The 12,767-nt window shown below is 32.1% G+C and overlaps 1 pseudogene; it reads right to left on the bottom strand.

Annotated features, from left to right (window-relative positions):
• Positions 1 to 5,383: 5,383 nt before the first annotated feature.
• On the bottom strand, positions 5,384 to 7,219 carry LOC100854390 (kunitz trypsin inhibitor 5-like; annotated as a pseudogene).
• Between the last annotated feature and the right edge of the window lie 5,548 nt (positions 7,220 to 12,767).

The following is a 12,767-nucleotide window of genomic DNA, read 5'->3' as shown; positions in this document are numbered from 1 at the left end:
CTCAATAGGAAGTGTGTCAAGATCAAGGTTCGAGTCATCGGATGAAAAACTTCGAGTTTACGAGACTTTTGCGATTCATTCTTCATCTTCACCATGTAGATTTGATTCAAGAACATTTGAATATGAGGTATAGTTTTCATTAGCACTTTTTGAATCCCTTTAAAGTTTAAAAATGATTTTTTTTTTCATTGTGCATAGGATTTAGAAAAAGCCTTTGATAGTTATGCATGTTCCTAACCTGATCCGGGCTTGGGAAATGGAGAGATTCGAGTTTTTCTCATTATGTTGGCTTATAGCATGTCCAGGCGCCGCATAGACACAAAAACTTAGACCCAGAATTGTGTGTGTGACACTTCCCATGCTCATGTCGAATTTTGTCTTCATCTCTTCTATAAAACTAAGAGCAATGTCATTAGAGATAGATCCAAAAACAATATCATCAACATAAATCTAAGCTATTGACAACTCATCATTGGACCTATTTATAAACAAGGTTTTGTCAACTCTCCCTCTTTCAAACTTTTTTTCCAAAAGATAGGTTGTGAGCCTCTCATACCAACCTCTAGGAGTCTGTTTTAATCCATAAAGGGCTTTCTTTAACCTATAAACATAATTGGGGAATTTAGGATCCTCCAAACCCTTAGGTATCAACATAGAATTCTTTGCTCAAAATTCCATTAAGAAAATGACTCATGACATCCATTTGGTAAAGCTTTATCCTTAAGGAGCATGCTATTTCCAAAAGTATCCTAATTGATTCTAATCTTGCTATGGGTGCAATGTATCTTCATAATCAATCCCCTCTATTTGTGAGTATTCTTAGGCAACTAGTGTTGCTCTGTTTCTCATAATGACCCCATTTTCATCTTGTTTGTTCTTGAATATCCATTTTTTTTTACCTATGATTTTTTTATAATTAGGCTTAAGGACTAAATATCACACATCATTGATAGTGTCATTAATAATTACATTGGAAGATTCCTAGATGACTTGTGAATTTTAATTATAAACCCTATAGGCTTTACTAGAAGTAGAATAACCTATGAAGATAACTAAATGAGATTTAACATCAAACTTTCCAAGGTTTTCCCTAGCCCTAAGAATGTAGCACTCATTGTCAAAAGTCCTAAAATAGTTAAGGTTAGGTTTTCTTCTAGTCCATAATTCATCAGATGTCTTATTTGTTCACGGTCTAAAAAAATCCTATTGGCAGTATAACAAACAATATTAATAGCTTCTAACTAACATTTCATAGGGGTATTATGCATGTGAATCATCACCTTAGCAATCTCTTGTAGCACTCTATTATTTCTTTCAACTACTCTATTCTATTGAGGAGTTATCAGGGCCGAAAACTTATGTTTAATTCATTTTGACTAGCAAAAGAGGTCAACATTCACATTGTCAAACTTTCTCCTCTTATCAATCCTAATCCTTAGAATTGGATGACTAATTTCCCCTTGTATTCTATCAACTAAGCACTTCAAACGTTCTATGGCCTTATATTGCATTTTGAGGAAAAACATTATTCGTGCTTTCCAATGGGAATAGTTATTCCCATCAAAATAGGGTGGACTATTCAAAGAAGCACCACTTTTTGATTATTCCATAACGAACTTATAGGATCAATAAAAATTTGATTTTTATCCTATATGATTAATAAAAATTTATTTTTAAACAATATAATCAATAAAAATTGAATTTTTAATCAATAGGATAAGAATCGGTTTTTTTTTTATCTTGCTCTGATACGAATTGAAAAAATATGGGTATTGCTCTGAATACACCCCTTGAGTAACCGAAAGTCCCACAGGGAACACACAAAGGGGAAAAAGGGGGGAGAGGTGTGTGAATGGGTGATTTAAAAAATTAAATCAATATTTATGAATTATAATAACTTTTTCTTATCCTGAGATATTATAAGGATAGTCTGGATATTCAGAAAGGATTTCAACCCAACAAAAAATTGATTTTTATGGTTATTTTATATCCAAAGATTAACAATATATGTTGAAGTATGTTAGGGATAATAATAACCACAAGAATAACCAACCTAACAAACTTAACAAAATTTCTAACTAATCAATAATTGGTTATAGGTATAACCAACATTAGATAACCAATTCAACAAATTCAATAACCAATTAACCAATCTATTCAATATATTCGATATCTTTAACCAAAATATATGCAAGAATAAATATAGACTTTTTAGAATAGCCCTGCAAGATATTACGTCAAAACAAATTAACCTATTCTAGGCAATGCAAATGTAATACCAAATATAAAGAGATAGATAATGAGGCATAAGATTTTTACCTGGAAAACCCCCACAAATCATGAAAATTAAAAACCACGAGGTCTAGGACTTATCAATCGAAATCCACAATTCGAAATCAAGTCACACATATTTACCTGACCACTTTACTCTAAAAACTTACTCTCCAATACCTACAACTTGATATACGTCCACGACACAATAACTATTTGTTGCTCCCTAGTAAATCCGTCGATCACTCCAAAGGGATTATTGTCTTCAACCAACAATTCAAAGAATTGGATCTTTCAATGAGAAAATGAGAATTGTGTGACAATAAGGCTTTTCTCACCAAAGAATAACTTTAAAGAATGAGAGGTCTTTAACAATTAGATCTCTATGATCATTAATCTCTTAGCCCAAATCTCCAACCTGAAACTCTAACCCTCAAAGGGTTACAAGGGAGGTATTTATAGGCAAAAGCCATAAGGATTTTGGTATCTCAAGTTTCCAAATTAGAGTTGGATTGAAATTCATTCAAAATACATTTCTAAACTTGGCAAGACTATCATGATTGCTTGAGCTCTTTAACCACTTGAGTGGGAAGCGATCCCTGGTTTTTGAAAAACATTTTAAGGTAAAAAATGATACCAATTCCTTTATACCTCAAATAAGCCTTTATATGCCACCAGTTAAACCCTTTTAAATGTCATTGTGACTTCCCGATTTGATGAATAACAACCCTTAATCTTCAATGGAGAGCAAGTTACAATCTAAAAGGACTTCTATGGTCAAACATAAATTGGAACAAAATTGCTAACATATAAACAAGACTCAATGTCATAACACATAGGATTGAGTATGATAATTGTGTTTATCACAAAAAATTGTTTGATGGTTCTTTCATTTATTTATTATTATATGTTGATGACATGTTAATTGCCTACAAAAATATGTTTGTGATCAACTGGTTGAAAACTCAAAGTCAAGGAGAGTTTGGAATGAAATACCTTAGAGCAACAAATAAAATATTGGATATGGAGATTCATAGAGATTGAGAAATGAGGAAATTATACTTATCACATAAAAATTACATTGAAAAAGTGTTGGAACGCTTTGGAATACATGGGTCAGAACTAGTGAGTACTCTATTAACAACTCACTTTAAACTTTCAAGTGCTTTATCATCACAATCGAAGAAGAGAGAGAGTACATGTCACATGTTCCTTATGCTAGTGAATTTGAGAGCATTATGTATGTCATGGTTTGCACTAGGCCAGATATTTCATATGCAATTAGTATGGTGAGTAGATATATAAATTGCCCTCAAAAGATTCATTAGCAAGCAATGAAATGGATACCTTGATACTTAAGAGGAATATCACATGTCGGCTTAGTATATGATAAAAGTAGAGACATCTCTAGGGAAATTGTTGGTTATGTTGATTTTGATTTTGCGGGAGATTTAGATAGAAAATCTCTAACAAGGTATGTATTCACTTTATGTGGTAGTGTTATTAGTTGAAAAGCAACTTTGTAATCTATAGCAACATTGTCAACCACTGAAGCAAAATAAATGGTAGCCATAGAAGCAGTTAAAGAAGCCATTTAGCTTAAGGGTTTGGTTAGTGATTTAGGCTTACAACAGGAATTGACTATTGTGTATTGTGATAGCCAAAGTGTCATGCATTTGACTAGAAATCAAATGTACCATGAGAAGATCAAACATATTGATGTCATAATATATTTTATTAGAGATGTGATTGAACAAGGTGCTATTGTAGTGAAAAAATCCTTACAGTGGACAATCCCACATATATGATGACTAAGCTTGTCCCTACAGTTAAATTCAAAAATTATTTGGATTTAATTAGTGTTAGTAATATCGGAAGGCCCCTTTAGGCTGTGAGAGCAAAGTAACTTGGAAGACTTTCAAGTTTGTTTAAATCTTAGGAATTTGAGCCAAGGTAAAGATTGTTGGAAAGTGTTACAAATTGTATTTTGAGTCAATCAGAAAGTTATTGATAGTTTCTTAATAGAAAATATTCTTGTAAATGGGTTTTCTATTATTATAAATAAAATATCCTATTATGAGATCTTCTTTTAGGAAAAGATATTTTTGACAATTATAAACTTAGTTTCCTATATGGAATTTTCCTTTGTAATTAGAAAAAAAAAAAAAAAAGAGATTTTGACCAAAATAGTGAGAGCTGTTTTTTTTTAGTATAAATTGGGGCTTTGGGATTTGAGAACTCGAAGGTTGTAATCTCCTTCGACAATAGTGGAAGTTCTTCTTTGTCTTCGCCTGTGGATATAGGCTTAAAGTTGAACCACATAAATCATTGTGTATTTTTTTTTTGTTTTCTTATTCTTTTCTCTCTATTATTATTCTTTGTCATGGTTTTTTCATAACAAACTAGTATTACAGCTCTGGATTGAAGATCTGTAGAAGAGTCAAAGAGAATAGAACACATAAGATGAAGACAAAAGGAATTTCAATTGAAGATGGAGTTGATTTTTCTCTCGTCGGGATGTGATACAAAAAGAGATTATCATAGAGAGATGAAAAATTGACTTAATGGAATTTTCTCCAAGGTAGAGATTGTTGGAAAGTGTCTCAAATTCCTAATTAGTAAAGTTCATTTTTGGAAAGAATATTGTATAGAAGATTTTCTAAGTTGATTTGTTATTGTAATATTATATTTCCTTATAGAATAAGGAAAGTTATTGGAAATATCTTTATAAATATTTTAGGTCATGATGGAAAAAAGTTATGAGATGGAGATAGGCTTGTAGAGATTATATGAAGTGGATAGAGATATGAGGAAGAACAAGAAATACCTAGTGGAGTGAGGGGTTTGTGATTTAAGGTGTGAATACAAGGAAAGGGAAAATATGGAATGTTTTGAAAACCCGATAGTTGTATCTAGTTTTGTACTTTGTAATATTCTCTGTGGTATAATGGAAAGATTCTCTCATCCATGGATGTAGGCATGGTTAACCGAATCACGTTAAAACCTCTTGTACCATTATTGTGATTATTTTATTTTTATGTTCTTGATCTAACATTGTTTGCATTAAACCTTCTGCTGGCAAAACAGTTGCATTGAAGGAAATCAATGTACTTCAAGCCCTCTTCAACATAGCCTTGAGTGGCACATCACTCAGAGCCAAATGCCTATATCCATCCTGGATATAAATGTCGATCGATGTCCCCACAAATAGGCCTGCAGAAATAGAAAACTGTTGAACAGAAGACCAGTTTGTAATCATCGTCATACTTCTCAATCCTGAACCAATTACTCAAAGTTTGAATACTCAGGTTCCCTTCAACCCCACCAGTTGTAACAAACAATTTTCTAATCGATTCATCATACTCATCAAGCTTCCACACTGTGGATTGTATACAAGTGGCAGCAGATGACTTTATGTTATGATCTGTTAGCAATGGATCACTCCTTTCTTAGGGTTCAACGGTGTGAAGGTCAATGGGAGACCATTTGATGCCTCGACCTAGTCTTGCACAAAATCAAGCGAGCAGGTCTCATTCCCGACCACGGATAACTGGCAGGGTGTAGTAATTCACCCCAGATTGGAGCTTCTTTATATCAGTGTCAAGCACTGGATCAGGTGCAGCTTGGGCAGTAGGGAAAAGAGGAGGAAGAAGAGTAGCACAAGCGTAGTCTTCATTGTAAATATTAATCTTCTGGGAGATGTGGAGAAGTGAAAGCAGAGATGACTTGTATTTGTAGAGTTTTGAGATGGGTTGAGTAACACAATAGAGTTATGAGTTGTTAGCAAAAAGCAACATTTGTCTTTGGTAGGGAAATTATGTCTAATGGACAATATTTTAAACCAGCACTTGGATAGAGAGTAGAAATGGGTTGCAGTCAATTTCTCATTTATCATCATATTTAGATTAATTTTTAGAGGTAGAGTAAAAGTCAAAAGTTGATTGGTAGTTTGGTACAAAATTCAAAAGAAGTACCCTCAAAAGCAAGGGAAATGCATATCCAGTTGCTGTACAAGCAAAATACATTCAGTCTACAAAAGTCTAAGGTTATACAAGACCCGTAATTTTGACTTTGGAAGCATTTAGGTTTTCCGTTTTAGACATAATTTTCAATGTTTCTCACAATCCCAAAATTGAACTTTTATGAATAAATGCTCCGTGCAAGTTCGATTACTTTAATAAAAAAACTCAGTTCATTCAACCATTCCTGCATGCTTAGGAAGTTTCATCATACATGTTTGAATGGTTTGTTCCAAAGTCAAAGCCCCTCATCCTCATCTACTACTTGCACATCATACATTTCTTTTTCGTGAAGAAATGTACATTTTTCTATGTGTTGTACAACAAGATCAAGATCATGTGGGGCGGTTTCACTCTCCACCTTCCAATTCTTATACAGTGATGATGATATGCTTATTTTTCAAATTCCAAAAAATGATTTTATAGTGCTCCTTTTGAACTATAGGATGACCCTGATATCTTATAGTCTTGTTTGAAAGAGCTTCTCAAATAGTAAAGTAACAGTTGATGGTTAAATACAATTTTTTAGAATATTTGAATAGTTCTCGCTCGTAACCATGGATCTCACACTTTATGCTTCTCAATATTCTTTATTTAAATTTTAGAGTAAGAAAAATCATGTTTTTCCTTAAATTCAATCAAAATAAAATTTTATTCAATTAAAATATTTAAAAAAATATTATAACTATTGTTATTTTTAATAAAATCATTTTTAAAATACAATTTCTAAACATAAAATTTAATCCGGCATCACAATATAAATTATTTTTACTTTTGCTTCTTTTAGTGTTAAATGCAAAAGTTAAATACTAATTCAAAATAGGATTGATTTTAAGACATCATTGATAACCCTAAAACATATATAAAGCCAAACTACCTGGCTTCATGATCGAACCATAGTTGCAGGGCAAGGTCCAAAAGTCACACATTTTCATGGCACATGAGTCATCAGTTAAATTTAAGAGCAGGAACTGATTGATTAGCTAATAGGCAAGACAAGAATAGAAACTAATACTTATGACATGGAACCTGATTGGAGATTTAGCTTATATTTGTTTTGAACTAGAGTAAATTACATGACATTGTAGTAAAATCCTATTTAAGTGATTTTAAAAGGGATAAAAGTGTTTCTTAATACTTGAAAGTGTTTTCCTTATAAAAACAAGTGTTGGGATTGAGCCCTTAAAAACAAGACATGATGTAACAAAGTTAAGACTTAACTGTCTCCTTACTATCTCTTTGATGTATTGACATTGATTTGAGCATTCAACCCATGTCTCTTACATTGTATATAACTTAGGTGTATTATGAGTTTCATAGAAGATACAAGTCATAGGCTCCTTGTAAGTACATAAGTTGTCCATAATCGGTTCATAGATTTGAGCAATCTAATAGAGACTGTAGTATACCACCTTTTAATTGGAGGGATGACTTGTCTTGCCCGTCAGGATGAGTTTTTCATGATGAGTGCAATAGTATATGTGATGCACATTGGACAAGACCTATGGTAAATCATAATACAAGGCTATCAATTTTCATAATTCACCAAGCTACAAGACCTTTAGGAATGTTCTTCATCGAGAGGAATTGATCTGTGAACATCTAGACCCAAGTATGAGCACTATATCTTTAGATTTTTATCCTAATATTGTTTTTATAACTATATGTTTCCATTACGATAGATTTAGAGAAATCTAGGATAGTTTACATGGACCTTATGAGATCTAAGGTCAAGGAATGGAGAAATCCAAGGTTCCTAACAATTAAAAGTTTGTGAAGGTCTCAAAACTCACTTTTAAAAAATACTTAGAAGTGATTTTAATAGCATTTGACATATGGCTTTTGCAAAAATCACTTTTTTGTTATATAAAAATGATTAATAAAAGTACCATCAAAAATACTTTTTTGGTTTATAAATGAACTTGTTCTCCATAAAAGTATTTATATTATAAGTGCTACAAAATAGAAAAATAAATGTTACACACTAAAAGCACTAGACAAAAATATTGTATACTAAAAACATTTTTATTAATCACTCTCAAATGAACTCTAAGTTCTTATGAAGGGTGACAAAATTTGATATAATTCGCTAATATGATTCAAATTCAACATGTTTTTCATAGGTTCCAATTGAGTATAATTGTGTTTGATTCAAATTTACTTATTTAACAATTATGTCAATGGACTTGATTATAAGTCTTATATAAGTCTATATTATTTACCTCCAAACTTGACATGTTTATGACTCAATTGACTTATCTTATTCACAATCAAATTTTAAATAAATCAATTATTGGTTAAAGATTACAAAATAGGTTAAACGGGTTATATGATATGCTACATGTTTAATAATTGGTTGTCTTTTAGTCAAGTATCTAGCCTTTGATATTACATGAACACGACCTACCAACATGAATCACCACCCTATATTTAGTGCTTGTAGGAATATGATTAGTATTCAATGATAATTAATACTAGAGTTGAATGTCTTAGAAACTTTGGTAACCCTAGAGAATCTATAAGAGGGTGGCAATTTTAGTTCCATTATGCGAAAATTTAATAAATTGTTTTTTTAAATAAAAATAAAAATTGGGAATAATAATTTTTCCCTCAAATGAACCTCTTTTTTATGTTGCATACTGTGTAGTGAGTCTTTGGAAGAGTTTAATTTAAACTGGAGCTTCGAGTTGGTGTCTTAATTTTGCTTAGAGTAGCAAGTTGATCAAGGGTGGTATTGAAGAGTCCCAACTTGACTTGAAGTCAAGTAAACTGATATAATGTGGAAGCTTAATGTGAGTAAGAATCATCTTGGCATCTTAGATCTAAGCAATGAAGCAATACCAATTTTTTTAAAATTAATCTTTTAGGTTTAAGTACTAATCTTTAGGTTTGGATATTCCCAAACCTTAAATTCCAAGTGTTGAAGACGATTTTGAAGTTGTTGGAAGTCTCATAAACCCATGATCTTCAGCTTGATGACTCAACCTTGTTCTTGGCACACTTCCAATGGGGGAGGGGGGAGGGGGAGGAGGGTGGAGGCTATGACTCTCTTTCTCTTTGGATGGCGGAAGATAAATGTTATAGAAACCTAAACCCCTAGGGGTCATTTATAGGGTTCTTAACTGGGTTTAAGTGACTTGAGTGCACATGGGCTCGGGTCACTTAATTTAGCCCAAAATGGTTCCTAATTGATTAATTAACTCAATAAGGCCTAATAATTTAATCAATTAGCTCAATTTAGAGACCTTGTTCACTTATCCCTGTGCAACCTTGTGTAATTACCAAAACATCCTTATGAATAAAAGTGAACCTATAGCCAATTCAACCCTCATAATCCATGCCAACAAAGTATATGAGTTTAGAGTGGGGACCACTGAGACTTATAGAAGTATTGGCTCCCTCATAATCCAATTTTGAAGTTGATTCAACATTCCACTATAGAGAATCAATTGAACTCCAATATCCTATGTAAATAACAACAAGACACAATGTGCTCAAGTTCGTGACCTACTATCCATTGTGTTCAGTCTTCCTATGAGCTAGTGTCCATAATCTAACAAGGCGAAAGCTATCAGCCTTTCAAGACAATCTTTACTATCCTTGATCAGTTACAAATCCTCATTTTATGTATTCAACTGACATGTCTTAGCTTTTAAAGAGCCTATGTCAAGTTCCACTTAAGGAACTACTATGACTATAGTTTTCATGAGCACACCTCCTTAGGATCACCCAAGAGACACATTGTCTCAATTCCATGAGATATCATGGTGACTTTATTGAGAATACATATTGCTATCGGTTTCTATCAATAGTGACCCAATCCATAGGGAATATATGATCAGCTTACGATCTCACTTGTAGGTTAAAGCCACTGCTAACTTTAACACAAACTCAATATTCTCTCAAGGTTGAGAGACAACACAATGAAGCAACTTGGTGAGGTCATGACTACTTGACAGCCTTAAGTCATGACTCACCATAGGTCTTGTTTAATGTGTAACCATTCACACTAGTACACTCACCATGGGAAACCCATCTTGATAGCCAAGACCAACCATCCTTATAATTAAGAGGTGGTGCACTACAATTTCTAATGGGTTAGCTAAACCCATGAACCGGTTGTGAACAAGTCATCTATTTGTAAGGAACCTATGACTTAGATCTTTTGTACAACTGCTAATGCACCTAAGTCATGTATAATGCAAAAGAAGTAGACAAGAATGCTCATAAAGTATAATACATGGAATAAGGATAGATAAAAGTGAAACTAGAACATCATTAAATAAATAATGAATTCCAAATTTATTACATCATGTTATGCTTTTAAGGGCTCTATCCTAACAAATCAAATATCATCATTGGAACATGACCTAGTGTCTAATCCACATGCATAAACTATCTATATATATATATAGGACATAAGGGCCAAAATTATTATAAAATTAGAAAAATGACCCCTCTCGGTCATTCTTTAGGAGACATGACCCTTTTTGGACATGAATATTCCTCACATTTCTTTCTAAAAACTCATTTTCCTCTTATTTCTAATACACAAGTCTTTCTTTCTTTCTCTCTTTCTCAGAAGTTTTTTTAATCAACTCAATCAACCATATTCAACTCAATTCTAGAACAATCAACCCTCTAGATCATCATCATCTTCATTAGAAACTATGATGTAAGTATTCATTGAATAACAAGGAAGGTTTAATGAGGAGTTTAAGAAATCGGTAGCTAAGTACAAAAAGTGGAATGAAGAAGAAAGAAAATTCAATTCTCAAACATCATAAGCTATCACTAACAATCAAACTACCTTGAATAAATTTAATATGCAAGAAAATGGGGAGAAAGGAAAATTTCCAACTCTCTAAAATTCAAAAGCCATTTGTGAATTAGGAGGAGGTTAGAGTTCTTCTAGAGATTAACAAGAGGTGGTAGTTGTTGTGCCACTGAGAAGTGCAAAAGTCCTTAACTACATTGATGAATGAAAGAAAATTGAAAATAAGGTTGAAAAAGGAATTGAAAAATACTATAATTCTTGGAAAAAAGAAAGATAGATCAAGGTAAAGCTGAGAAATCTGAAAGAAAAGATAAGAGAATTACTACTCCATTTCCTTAAGTTTTGAAGGGGAATAAAGTTCATAACAACTACTTGGAAGTTTTTGAGGTGCTAAAGCAAGAGAAGGTGAACATATAATTGCTAGATGTTGTCTAACAATTGTTTACCATACCTTAATGCTTAAAACCAAGAGATGGAGATAAACCTTAGCATCCTTGCTAAAAATGTGTGGAGATAGACATAGAGTTACTTCTTCATACCATCCATAGGCAAATGGACAATTTGAACTAGTAAATAGAGAGATACAAGGGATTCTAGTGAAGGTGGTCAACATAAGCAAAAAGTATTGAGCTACTAAGTTAGTAGATGCTTTTTAAGCATATCGAATTACATATAAGACTAACCTTAAAATGTCTTTATATAGAGCAGTGTATGGAAAAGCTTGTTGGGAACCCTAGATTACTTTGTTCCCATGTCTTGGATCTCATAGGGTGCATGCATCTATCCTTAGGGCTCTCTAGATCTAATGCAACGAAAAATAATGGCTTAAAAAACCATTATAAAATAAATATCCAAAAAAAAATGCTCATACCTAGATCTAGATGTTCCCAAATCAATTCCTTGCGATGAAGAACATGCCTAGAAAAATTAGAGAATCTCTCCTCATGTTGCTACCCACGTGTGTGTCCCATGCGATTCCCATGCACATGGCCTATGCACATTGCGTACACTTCTCATGCATGCGGCTTGTGCGCTTCTCGTGCATGCAGCTTGTGCGCATCCTGTGCGGTTCTCGTGTGTGCAGCCTATGTGAATGATTTAATACTTTTAAAAATAATTTGAAATTAAAAAATTAACTCAAAAATTGATGCTAGATTTCTATCAACCAAATTGGTCGAAAATACACTTTATCACTACTTATATACTATATAGTAAATGTATACCTATAAAAACAACTTGGTTTGTTTCATGTTGAACAAAAAAATTTAATTGGGTTATTTATTTATAGTTTATTTTAAATAAAATATTATAAATCATTATCATTTTCTAAAATATTATTAATTGCTCATTTTGAATAAGAAATATAATTAAAGTATTAATATTGCTATTTTATATTATCTACCAAAATATCTATGATTACTTTTTAATAAAAAGGATACATTATTATTTATTATTTATTATTTATATTTTCAAAAATTATAATTGTATTATTTATTCAAGAAAATCATTATCCATTCATTTCATATTTATCTAGTGTAATTTGTATAGTATCAATATTTGTTTTAAAATAAATTTAGGACGTTTCTATCAATTTTAAAATATCATAATTCATTACTAAATTTTTAAAATATTGTCATTCATTTTTAACAAAAGAAATGTCGTATTAATATTTATTTGAAAAGTGAAAATTAGAAGTATTT

The sequence above is a fragment of the Vitis vinifera genome, chromosome 17 (genome assembly GCF_030704535.1).
Source record: "Vitis vinifera cultivar Pinot Noir 40024 chromosome 17, ASM3070453v1".
NCBI lineage: Eukaryota > Viridiplantae > Streptophyta > Magnoliopsida > Vitales > Vitaceae > Vitis > Vitis vinifera.
The sequence above is the reverse complement of the archived record's forward strand: the minus strand, read 5'-3'. Positions and strand labels throughout refer to the sequence as shown.